Here is a 13,020-nt window from a genome sequence, read left to right as displayed (position 1 = left end):
CGGCAACAAAGGACAAACACACAAAGCACTTGTATACAGATACAAGCAGAAAGAAAGACAGTCCCTGATCTCAAGGAGCTTCCAATTCAATGGGGGAAGACCCCCACATAAAAGTGAGCTGCCTTTTTCCAAGTGGAAGTTGCAGGAGGAGCTGTCCAATGGGTGAAGGGGGCCACAGGACTGCAAGGTTGTGTACCCAGGTGAGAAGGCAGCTGAGAGGAAGTGGGAAAGTCCAATACGTCAGAAGCAGTCAGAAGAGGAATGCGAGATAGCACAGCAGCCAATATTTCTGGGGATCTGCTACCTTGCAGTTTCCACTGCATCCTGTGGCTGTTGAACAGGATTACTTAGCTCTCTTGGCATACCTTTCAGGATCCCAGCTCTAGATCTGAAAGGGACTGAAGAGGTCACCTTGTCCAACCCTCTCATTTTGGAAATGAAAAACTGAGGCCTGCCGAGGCAAAGCCCCCAGACTCCAAATTCAGCATTCTTTCCTTTGCATCATACCGCCCTTTATCAACGGGAGAGATTGGACATCCCCATCCCCAGATAAATAAATACAAAGTATGTCCAAAATAGTTTTGCATAGGAGGTGGCCCCACTGAGTTTCACTTGAGGGGAGCTGATGACTCTAGGTGAAGAGGGAGTACATTCCAGACATGAGAGACAGCCAGCCAGCCTGTGGAATAGAACACAGTGTACAGGAAACAGCTAGCTGGCCCATTTGGTGTGAAAGGGAGTAATGTGACATAAGTATAGAAAGTTGGGTGGAAGCCAGGTTGGGGAAGGCGTCAGATGCCAGGCTGAGGAGTCTGCATTGGATTCCAGAGGCCAAAGGGAGCCCCAGAAGATTTTCGAGTAGGGGGGGTGATGCAGTGATCAGATCTCTGTTCTAGGAAAATCAATTTGGCAGCTGTGGGGAGGGTGGATTGAAGAGGGGTGGCCATACCATTTACAAAAGCTGAGACCAAATGGTCCCAAGATATAGCCTTGGCTGATGTTTGGGTCCTGGGCTTGGAAAATGGAGAAGGGGCTTTGCCAATCTCTGACCCTCATGTCTCCGACCTGCTTGTCACTTTCTCGGAGAGCCAGTGTGAAGGCCCCAGCCCCCTTCCCTTGTGGCTGTTCTCCTGAAAGGGCCATGTAGGGGCTCTCTCTTGTTTACTAGGCACCTTGACATATTCAGGGAAATAAGTACTCATTCATTGATTGATTCTAACACCACGCTTCAACTGCTCCGGGAGGGGAACATGGGTCCCACGGGGCTCTAAACCGTACTAAAGTGGAGTTAAGAGATATTTGCTAAAGTTTGAAACTGGGAACACATTTGTCCTTAGAAATATCAGAAATTGTGGTTAGGTTCCTAGGCCAGCCCACAAAACCCAGCGGAGTCTTCAGGGTAGCAGCCATGCTGCACATTTACAAAGAAAAAAATAGGAGCAAATAACACTGCAGGAGCAGGTCATTCCCCTTATCTGGAGGCCAGCCTTACAGCAACCTCAGCAATCTAGAACACAAGCACAGGAGTTATACAAAAGTTCTCCTCCCCCATCGTGGAGAAACTTCTACCTAAAGTAGGGAAGGCCCTCAGGCCGTCATTTGGACTCAATTTACACACCATTCGAACAAAGCCCTGGGTTCTCTAATTTCTCAGACTTCTACAGAGAACCAGCCAATCAGAGAGGGGGGCGGGGCATGGGGAAAGAGTTTGCTGGTTTTGTTGGATGTACTGGTAAACTCAGAAGGGAGGCTAGAATCTGACAGCAAGGGAAGAGACAACACACACACACACACACACACACACACACACACACACACACACGCACGCACGCGCGCGCGCGCGCCTCAATGAACCCAGCAAGGGTGCACTTGTGACAGGCCAGGGATACATTCTAGGTGGTCCAAAGGGACCAATCTTGGCAAGAGTTGTCATTTCAGCTGCTCCACACACACCGCCCCCCACTCCAAGAAAAACACAAACTTATCCAACTACCAACTGATGCCTACAATTGCTCTACCAGGAGCACAATCTTTCTGTCCACAGTTAAGAGATAAAAGGCTGAAAATCCCCAGGCTCAGAGAGCTGATTCACACTAAAGTCCATTTAGTCAAAATGCCGAGCAAAGACAGGGATGAAAGTGTTTTCCTGTTTTCTTAGGAATGAAGAGAGAATGATGGAGAGTAGAGAGGATGAAGGATTGTTTCCTCAATGATCTCAGAGGTCAGCTGGTCTAACCCTTCATTTTACAGAGGCCAGAGCAATTGACTTGCCTGAGAACAGTTATTAAATGAGGATGGGGGCTTGAACTAGACCTTCAGAATTCAAAATTCAGTGTTCTTTTCCAGTGTGTCTTACAGAGTGTTTGAGACTCCAGCAGAGCACCAAAGGAAACTTGACTCTTAGTCCTCATTTCCCAGTCTCGCCAGGGCTGACCCCTTGCCACACTGTTGTCTCCACCTTTCCCAGTGCTCTCAGTACTGCTGAGAATGCCAACTCCTCTGGGCCCTCCCAGTAGAGGAGGCTGCCTCCAGCTGCTCAGCTCTGGGGACAATTTTCCAATCCTTTTGTTGTCCCAGTCTTTGTTCCTCAGGACCCCAGGGACCTGCCATCTGCTTAACCCTTCTGGCTACCATGGCTCACTCCTTGCCCTTCCGCGAGGGTGGCCTCTCCCACAGACCAACTGAAGAGTGAACACACAGTGTTTCCCTTTCTCATAGAAGCATGCAGCTGCCTGGTCCCCTAACATCTGCTCCCCTGTTCTCCTGGGAAGCACTTCCTTCAAGCTTCAGCCCTCCTGCCCCTAATACTACTCTCAGCTTTTCATCACAATCACTCCTCTGTCCACATGTCATATTCATAAGCAGAGTGTAAGGTCCTCTGATGAGAGACTGGTTTTCTTTTTACCTTTATACCTAGTACCTAGCAGCATGCCTCACACTCTGCAAACATCACTCAGTGTTTGCTGCCTTGAGAGACTGACGGTGCAACTGTTGCTCTTCAGTTGTCACTCAGTTTCCCCTTCTAGGAAGCCGGACTCAATGACCTCTAAAGTTTCTACCAGCTCTCAGTCTCAGACCTTTCAGCCTTCAGTGCTTCCCCTGCCACACAGTTAGCCTTTAAAAATGTTTGTTGATTGACTGATTGGATGTTTCTTTGTGAACCCTTAGTCTGCCACACAGTGAGCCTTTAAAAATGTTTGTTGATTGACTGATTGGATGGTCCTTTGTAAACGCTCAACTTTGGCCTCTTGATTCATCTCCCCTTCAGCCTTTTCTTCCTCTTCTATAGCTACCCTCCAGAAACACTGCGGGGTGGGCCCTAGATTGAACATCTGCTTGGGAGGCGAGGTGTTCCTTTCTCCCAGTGCCCAGCAGGGGTTGAACTGAATTGAATTGAATTACATATAGACCCAGGAGTGGCCTAATATTAATGGATATACATAGGTATACATATTGGATATACATAGGGTATAAATATTATTTGTATACACAACGGACTCTCACAAGATTTATTTGTGGGAAAACTCCTACTAGGAAAAGTCTCTTCACCATTGCAGCAGGTGGGCAAGCAGTAAGAGGTTCAGTCCCAGAACCTGATTTCTGCCATGGATGTCCTGTCTGAAGTGCAGCCCTCTAACCACTAGACCATAAGCTGGCTTTCAGATAGTCATCACATCTCTTCAGAAGAACTGAAATGGGCCCATCTGAGTTATATGAATTAGGGCAAGTCACTAGACCTTCCTGAGTCTCAAATCCCTTATGTCAAAAGTAGGGGTCCGAATCTATCTGTTACTGCCCAAGCAAGACTATTGCTCAGAAATGGCTCTGTAACCCTGGGTGGGCTCCATCCCTCTCAGGCTCAGCTCAAGGGACCTCAGAGGTCCTGCCCCCTGGGAGAATCTTGCCACCAAATTAAGTAAGGCCTGTGGTGATGGCTGCACCCAGCTCCCCTTCCCCTCCCCCTCCCCCCCACAGTGTGAATCAACAGCAGGCCCCAGGCAGCCCCAAGCCCGGGCCCCCAATGTCTGCTCTCACTTGACCCAGATTAGAACAGTTAAACGTGGATATGGGGGAGAAGAGAACTGACTCCATTTTGCCCTATATTTGCTGTTTGTTACTATATTTCTTTGTGTCTCTGGGAGATGCCTCTTTGACAAGGACTGAATGTGTCCTTGTGTACCTCCCTTCCCCCAATCACTTTATGGTTACAAAAGAAAACTCATAGCGTTTGAATAGTTCCAGGAACTCACTCCCTTCTCTTTATCCTATCGAAGAAGGCCCTGTAGGAGCTTAACAGATGCTAATTAACTAACTGACGGATAAAGAAGATACTGTTTTCTTCTTTCTGCAGCGGACAGGCTACAAAGGACACATTCTTTCCTTACTAGAACAATTAAAGCATCCAAAGAAGTATCTTTTCCTGCCCTACAAGATCTAACCCCAGACTTCTGGATAAGAAGCTGCTTTCCTTTTTGCCTTTTCCTTAGGCTCTGAGAGGCAGGTAGCTTGGGAGGAGAGAATCTATAGAGGAATGCATGCTTATGGATGGAGGAAGTGTATGTATGTGTGTGTATATGTGTATGTATATATGTATGGATCTGTGTATGTGTGTATGTTGTCTCATCCCTGGGATGCTGAGGCACACATGCCGTCCACCTTGTGATGGGGAGTACCACCTCTTGAGTGGATAATAACCTACCTGCCTGAAGGTAATGTCCTGTGTTGCCTTCTTCAGGGCAATGGACCCAGCAAATTCTTGTAATCAAGCCTAGTAAAAGACAATGGCTTTTGGTGCCCAATTCCATTGGGATCCCAGAGAACCTGTTTCCACCCTCCCTTCTTAGTGTATTTCCCCTCAAATAAAGCCAGCTTGCTCTCCTTTCTGGCTGCTGACTGCCTGTGTTTCCAACTTCCTTGTGAGTGCATTTTGGAATCCCCCAAACCTTACCCCAAACTAAGGCATTACTTCATTGTGCAGAAGAGAAGATTGAGGGCCAGAGAGGGGAAGAAATTTGTATAAGGTCCCACAGAACCCACGACTTGTGACTGCTTCCCAAACCAGGGCTCACTCCCTCTATCCACCATTATAATTCAGAGGTATTTTGTTCTGTGTCATTTGGTTGCCTGGGAACACTGATGTCAGGCCATGTGACTCACTCCAACTCTGCTGCTGATGATTTAAGGAGCCCTCTTTCCTTTATTTATTTTTTTGTTAAACAGGAATCTTTTTCCCAGAGGGTTCATTAATTGCATGATCACTGTTGGATATTACAACACAGCACAGAATTTCTGTGCTTAACTATGACCCTGAGTCATTCAGAGAATGGCTTCTTCAGGATAGAGAAGGAAACGATGTTCTTCTAGTGAAGAGGGAAACACAGAAAGAATGCGTGACAAAACCTTCCAATAAAATCATTAAAAAACAGTTTGGGTCCACATGTCAACAGGCCTTGGTACTTTGGAAAACTCATTTCTGTGAAACAACTCCTTCACAGACAATGGAGGGTATATAAGGTCAAAATGGAATAAGATTGATCAGGAACATTGGTGTTTAAGGAAAAGTAGGTCCAATGGTAGAAGTATGAGGGCTCATTGAATCTCAGAGCTAGAAAGGGCTTTGGAAGCTGCTTGAGCCACCAATGTCTATATTCTCATTCATGGCCTAGTGGACAGAATGCTGACCTCAAAGATAAGAAGATCTGAGCTCTAATCCCTCCTCCATTGCTGGCTAATCATTTCATCTCTCTGAGTCTCAGGGTGTTCACGGTCTGAGCAGTTGATAATCTGCACTGAGAGGAGTTTGTCTCCCTCCCTGTATTCATTAAAATCACAGGTCTGGTCCAAAACAACAACCTCAAAATGACTTCCTTTCCAGGCTTGTTGTAAATCACACATGAGTATGCTTCTGCAAACCTTTCCATGCTTTCTAAATATCAGCTTGGAATGTCCTCCACCAGGCTCTCGGTCTCTACTGGAAACCCTCTCTCTAGTGACAGGGCACTCACTACCTCCTGAGATGGGTCCCTTCCACTTTTGAGATGCTTCTAAGTATTTGTCGATTTTTCATTCCAACAGAGTCTCTGAAACTTTCAGCACTTCCTCCTATTTATTCCCTCTGGGACCAGCACAGTAAAACTCCTTCCAAAATTTGAAGACAGTTTGTATCCCACCTCTCTCTCCCTTCCTCTCCCCCCTCCTTTTCCTTCCCAACTGAGCCTCATGTGGCTGCATTTCCCTCAGACACACTTCAAGTTAACAGAAATTCAAGAGGCCACCTAGTTGAACCTGTGATTGAACAAGAATCTCCTTTGCCACACCAAGGCCCTTCTTTAAAACATGGTACTGAAAATTAATCCTTGAAACACTGCCTGACCAAGGCAGGGTAAGGAACAATTGTCACTTGTGGTCCTGTAAGTTCTAGCTCTCATAAAAGTCTAAAAATGCATTAGCTATTGGTCATGTCATATCCCACAGAGGACTCATGAAGAGCTAGCAGTTTACTAAGAACCCAAGATCTTCTGCACAGGAATGGTCATCCAACCAGTCCTCGCTGATTTTGTTAACCCAAATGCAGGACCTGACATTTATTCCCATTATATTCCATCAGATTACATGGGACCTATCATTCTACAACTGGAATCATTATGACTCCTGACTCAGTTATCCAATACACAGTTATCCTTCTTTGCTTTGTTTCATCTGAAAATTGATCAAGCATCTCATTTGTGCCTCATCCAAGTCAATGACAAAAAAGACTAAGGACAAATCCCTGCTGCTCACCTGTTTGAAACTCCCTTCCTGCCTGTCCTTTCCTACCTATGACAATCACTCTGACTTTAAATTCAGTCTTCCTAGGATATGGATAAGTTTTTATGAGCAGCTGACCTCCCAGCTGTGATAACTTGCCTCTTAAGGCTGACAAAGTCATAAATAGGTAGAAGGAATAATGTTTTAACAAGATTTTCTAGGCTCTTGGTGTTTGGCTTCTCCTTCCACCCAACCCTTATTTTACAAAGGAAGAAACAGAAAGTCATAGAGGAAGGAACTTGCCACCATAGCCAGTGACTCTAAACCCTTCCCACTGTATCTGGCTCCTTCTCAAATCATGTCAACACTCAGGTCTGGTTTTTTTTTCTGAAAACTAATGAACTGGGCTACTATGACGAAAGCCGTAGATTCCTATATGCTTATCATAACTTAGAATATGGGAAGTGCCAGCTGGAGGGGGTGAGAAGCTGGCTCCATTGGTATAACCACCATCAGTTTCCCCCAGCTCAGGCCCAAGTTCACCACTGCTCACTGGTGTCTGAGAAACCCCCTTATTCTTCTGGGTGGTGGGGGTGCAATGCCCATCACAGAGAGGGAGGGAATGTTTGACAAGGTTTTACCACTTCTTAAGGAGAAGAGAAGAGCAGCTAGGTGGCACAGTGGATACAGTGCCAGATCTTACATGAATAAAAGAAAAAATAACTAAATCAACAGAAACTGTTACTAGTGAAAACTGTTACTAGTTATCACTGTAAGGCAGCCATTAAGTGGACCTTGGGCAGGGACCTATTGCTGGCCAGCCCATGGGCTTCAGAGTGCACTGGGTTTAAGGTTTTGGGAAAAGGAAGGAAGGAAGGAAGGAAGGAAGGAAGGAAGGAAGGAAGGAAGGAAGGAAGGAAGGAAGGAAGGAAGGAAGGAAGGAAGGAAGGAAGGAAGGAAGGAAAGGAGGAAGGGAGGAAGGGAGGAAGGGAGGAAGGGAGGAAGGGAGGAAGGGAGGAAGGGAGGAAGGGAGGAAGGGAGGAAGGGAGGAAGGGAGGGAGGGAGGCACATCTAGTCAGTAAACCACAAAGCCCCAAAGGAAGGGGAGAGGGAGACAGAAGGGAGAAGATGAGTTGGGCTACCCAGTTAGCTGGGTCCCCTCTCAGGCAGCTTGGTCTACTCACAGTCTGTGTTTGTCCTTCGTTTTCGAAGACCATGACATCAGAGATATGATGGCATGACTTTCACTTGACTTTGTTTTGAGTGAGGGAGGGCTGCGCAAGGTTACCAGCCTCACTTTCTCCTACTGAGCCATCTAGATCCAGTGACCAGATATTTATCAAGATGACTCTTCCTGCTTTACAAAATTAGGGGGATGGAGCCAAAACTAGGTTAAAATACCCCCTAAACAAGGCCACAATAGGTAAATGGTCAGCCCAAATCCACCCAGAATTCAATCATTCAGAGTAAGGGGGGGTGAGGGATGGCACTGGAAGAGAAAACAGAAATCTGTACACACACTGCATGTCTGCTTAGGACAATGCCACTGAATATTTTGAAAGCAGTAGAGACAGGAGAATGGACTGATATCAAGACCCAAGCAAAGAGAAGGAGAATCTTCCACAAAATCCCATCCATTGGACAGGCATTCACATAGGCAGGCCTACATTGCACTCTGGGCCACATTCACTCACATAGATCAAACAATATTCTGCAGACTTTAAAAAGTCCAAAGTAGAAAAAGCACAGCCAGAACTAGGGCAAAATATCACCAAAGTATGTCCTGGGTCACAAAACGTGAATGTACTGCCCAAATTAATCCAGAATTCAATCATTCACAGTAGGTGGACAGAGGATTGGCTCTGGTAGAGAAAGCAGAAATCTTCCCCCATACTGCAGGTATGACTAGGACAATGCCACCCAATAGATGGAAAACAAAAGAGGCACAAGCATGACCAGAAATCTAGACCAAGGCAGATAGAAGGAGAAGCTTCCACAAAATACCATCCATGGAAGCGTCCTTCACAGCAGGGGGCCCTACACTGCACTCTGGCCCAGATTCCTTAACAAAGATCCAACAACAATCTGCAGACCTTAGAAAGTCCAAAGGAGGAAAAGCACAGCCAGTACTAGCCCAAAATACCTACAAAGTATGTCCTGGGTCACCAAAGGGGAATATACTGCCCAAATCCATATAGAATTCACTGTAGAAGGGCCTATGATGAGCTGTAGCAGAGACAACAGAAATCTATACACACACTGCATATTGGCCCAGGACAATGCCACACCATACATGGAAAACAGAAGAGGCATCAATATGGCCTGAAACCTAGAGAAAAGCAAAGAAGAGAATCTTTGACAGAATCCAATCCATGGGATAGGTCTTCACAGCAGAGGGGCCTACAATACACTCTGGGCCAGAATTGCTCATATCAATCCACCAATACTCTGCAGATGATAGAACGTCAAGTGGGGAAAAAGCAAAGCCAAAACTAGGGTAAAATAGCCGCAAAATATGCCCCAGGTCACAATAGGGAAATGGTCAGCACAAATTTTCCCAGAATTCAATCATTCACAGTAAAGGAGGAGAGCACTGGCTCTGGCAGTGAGAGCAGAAATCATTCCCCACACTGCATGTATGACCAGAACAATGTCAACCCAACACATGGAAAGCCAAAGAGACACAAGCATGGCCTGAAATCCAGACCTAGGCAAAGAGAAAGAGAATCTTCCACAGAATACCATCCTTGAGACAGGCCTTCACAGCAGGGGTCCTACTTTGTACTCTGGGTGAGATTTCTTCATAGAGATCCAACAATACTCTGCAGACCTTAAAAAGTCCAAAGGAAGAAAAATGCAACCAGAACTAGGCCAAAATACCACTAAAGTATGTCCCTTGTCAAAAAAGGTGAATGTATAGCCCAAATCCACCGAGAATTTGATCATTCAGTGGTCAGTACTAACCACAGGGAGAGGCAGGAGGTTTACTGGGATTATGGGAATTCCTGAAGGGAACCAAAGGCGTCACAGTGTGGCACCAGGCTTCACAGGTCAACTGGCCAACCAGAGTGATTTCATCATGGGGTCAATGCAAGGAACTAAGTACATTCAAATTATAGGGTTCCCTGAGATTGGGGGGGGGGGACACAACCTAGGACAAATAGGGCAAACACAGGGTGTATAGCTGATCCCAAAGGATCAGATTAGATTCATGGGGCAATGATATAAGACCCATCAACAAGATAAAGCACTGTGTGGAAATTCACGAAATACGGTCAGAAACATTTGAGTGAGGACCAGTAGAAAGTAAAAGAGAAGAGAGAGTGTAGGTGGAACATGTCACAAGCCATCCAGACAGGAGGAATGGAGAGATGAAATGGTCCAAAAGCAACACCTGAAGCAGCAGGATACTGTCATGCTAAGATGCCATAATTATTGGATATTTATTGAAGAAATTTATTTCTCTGCTAAAAGCAGAACAGAGAAGAAATTCTTGACTTACAAATCATCCTATCCTTTAGAAAACAAAAATGCAACAAGGGAATCTACTCTTGTGGACATGATTCCCACCAATGTGGAAAAGGAGAAGTGACAACAAGCTTGGGAGAAAATGACTTTAACATCTCATCTTAGCATTCCTGTCAGATAAGGATCAAAAATTTCAGAAAAAGGTTCAGAGAAACTGGCCAAATGAAATGGCATATGTCTATCAAAGTGTTATATAAATTTCATCTTAAAAAAATAAAAGCTAGGCAGGGTCCCAAGGCTTAAGATATCACAGGAAAATCCGACAGAGAACAAAATTCCAACAGCCTCAAAACAGGGTAAGAAAGAAAAGAAGGAAATGTCTAAATAGACCAATATGGATACTCAGGGAACTCAGTGACAGAGTTAGATTTTGAAAATACATATACAGAGGATGGAAGCAAAGGTGGGTAAGAAAGTAAGGAGGAAATCATTCCCCAATTGATAAATGGTCAAAGGATATGAATGGGCAGTTTTCAGAGGAAAAAATTAAAGATATCTATAGTCATATGAAAAAATGCTCTAAATCACTATTGATTAGAGAGATGCAAATCAAAACAGCTTCGAGGTACCACATCACACCTATCAGATTGGCTACATGACAAAACAATATGATGATAAATGTTGGAGAAGATGTGGGACAGTTGGAATGCTAATTCATTGTTGGTGGAGCTGTGAGCTGATCCAACCATTCTGGAGAGCAATTTGGAACTATGCCCAAAGTGCCATAAAAATGTGCATACCCTTTGACTCAGCAATATCTCTTCTAGTACTGTATCCCAAAAAGATCATAAAAATGGGAAAGGGTCCCACATGTACAAAATTATTTATAGCAGCTCTCTATGTGGTGGCCAAGAACTAGAAATCAAGGGGATGCCCATCAATTGGGGAATGGCTGAATACGTTGTGGTATATGAATGCAATGGAATACTATTGTGCTACAAGAAATGATGAACAGGAAGACTTCAGAGAGGCCTGGAAAGAGCTATACAAACTGATGCTGAGTGAAAGGACCAGAACCAGGAGAACTTTGTACATAGCAACAACCACAGTGTGCAAGGAATTTTTCTGCTAGACTTAGCCTTTCACAGCAATGCAAAGACCTAAAAAAATTTCCAATGGATTCTCCACATTCAGAGAAAGAACTATGGAATTGGATCACAGAATGAAGCAGACCATTTTTTCTTGTGCTATGTTTTATCTTCTTTTCATGGTTTCTCCCATTCATTTTAATTCTTCTATGCAACATGACTAAGGTGAAAATGTATTTAAGAAGAATGTATGTGTAGAACCTACATAAGATTGCATGCTGTCTTGGGGAGGGAGAGAAGAGGGAGGGGGAATGTGGGGGAGGGAGGGGGAAAAATCTAAGATATATGGAAGTGATTGTAAAAAACTGAAAACAAATAAATGACTTGATTTATAAAAAAAAAAAAAGCAAAAGAAAGTAAGGAGGAAATCATGGCTCTAGAAACTTGAAAACACAGAAGGAGCCAAGTCTGGTAATGAATGGATGCTAAGGTTGATCCAAAGCATTCCCTGAGCTATGTTGGGATCAAGAGGAGGATAAAAGAAAGGACAGCACTACTACTTGGGGGAGACAGCCAGACACCAGGGATGATGGAGAGACAGCCCAACTACTCAGTTCTATTTTGCTTCTGTTCAAACTGAAGAGGCTACAGAATTCAAGTGGTTAATAAACAACTTGATCCCAAGATCAAAGAAATAAGAAAGAGCACCCAAGCATGGAGGGAATTCAAGTCCCCAGGTAGCCACAAGCTACAAGGACTAAGTTGTTGTCTGCGATTTTGGCAAAGTCACCAAGAATCAGAGAGGTGCCACAAGGCAGAATGGCAAAAAATGTGAGTCTGGTTTTCAAAGGTGGGAGAAATGGAAGAATTTTTTAAACTAGAGGCCTACGTGCTTGACTTGGATTCCTGGAGAATTGGGAGAATGCATTATTAAAGTCTTGTGAGAAAGCCCACATCAGGGTAAGGCCTGATGAGAACGGGCGAAGAGAACAGACAGGCTTTCATAGCCAATTTGCTGCAGTGGACCACATTTTCACAGTAACACAGTTGACTGAGTGGTACAGAAAATATAAGACTTTTCAGTGTTTATTGACTGCACTGAACTCAGCAGAGCAAAATTAAAGGTGGGACCCCACTCTGCTAGGGATTGAACAAGTTGATAATTTTCAACCCTGAAATTCTATTATTCTCATTGCATTTTTCTTCAAAGGGGGTCTTCCTAGAAGATTCAGCACCTGTAACACCCCTGACTCCTGAAAAATTTCATGGCACCACCGGGGATGTTGATCAGGCAGACCCCCATTTCAGGAAAGCAAGAGTAACATAAGAGAACGGGGAGTGGGGGGAGAGAGAGAGACAGAGACAGAGAGAGAAAAAGACAGATAAACAGAGAGAGAGAGAGAGAGAGAGAGAGAGAGAGAGAGAGCGCCGGAGTATCCATTTTTGTTTAAAAGAGATAGGAGAAGTTACAAGAATGGGGACAAAACAAAGTAAATTGCAGGAATCTTTAAAATTCTAAAAACAATGCTACATAAAGTCCAGCAAACTTGGGAATATACAAAAAATAGATGACTACAAAAATGAAAGAGATAACAAATGTACCTTTTTCCAAAAGAGAAACTGGAACAGTTTATTCAGAAGTTGACACATTAAAACCAAATCACAAGTCCAAAAACCCATGAGAAAATGCTAGCAAACATTTCGAAAATTTAACAAT

The 13,020-nt window shown here is 44.5% G+C and overlaps 1 protein-coding gene across 13 annotated transcripts in view; it reads right to left on the bottom strand.

Moving 5' to 3' along the window:
• The window catches only part of TMLHE (trimethyllysine hydroxylase, epsilon), a 102,452-nt gene that overhangs the window by 75,538 nt on the left and 13,894 nt on the right, over positions 1-13,020 (bottom strand). For 6 of the 13 annotated variants that reach the window (XM_072626392.1, XM_072626395.1, XM_072626399.1 and 3 more), the window contains exon 2: positions 4,700-4,768. The exons of the other annotated variants lie outside the window; for them this stretch is intronic. The gene's annotated coding sequence lies outside the window, so the exon portion shown is untranslated. The remainder of the gene's footprint in view (positions 1-4,699; positions 4,769-13,020) is intronic. 13 annotated transcript variants of the gene reach the window in all.

The sequence above is a fragment of the Notamacropus eugenii genome, chromosome X (assembly GCF_028372415.1).
Source record: "Notamacropus eugenii isolate mMacEug1 chromosome X, mMacEug1.pri_v2, whole genome shotgun sequence".
Classification (NCBI taxonomy): domain Eukaryota; kingdom Metazoa; phylum Chordata; class Mammalia; order Diprotodontia; family Macropodidae; genus Notamacropus; species Notamacropus eugenii.
The sequence above is the reverse complement of the archived record's forward strand: the minus strand, read 5'-3'. Positions and strand labels throughout refer to the sequence as shown.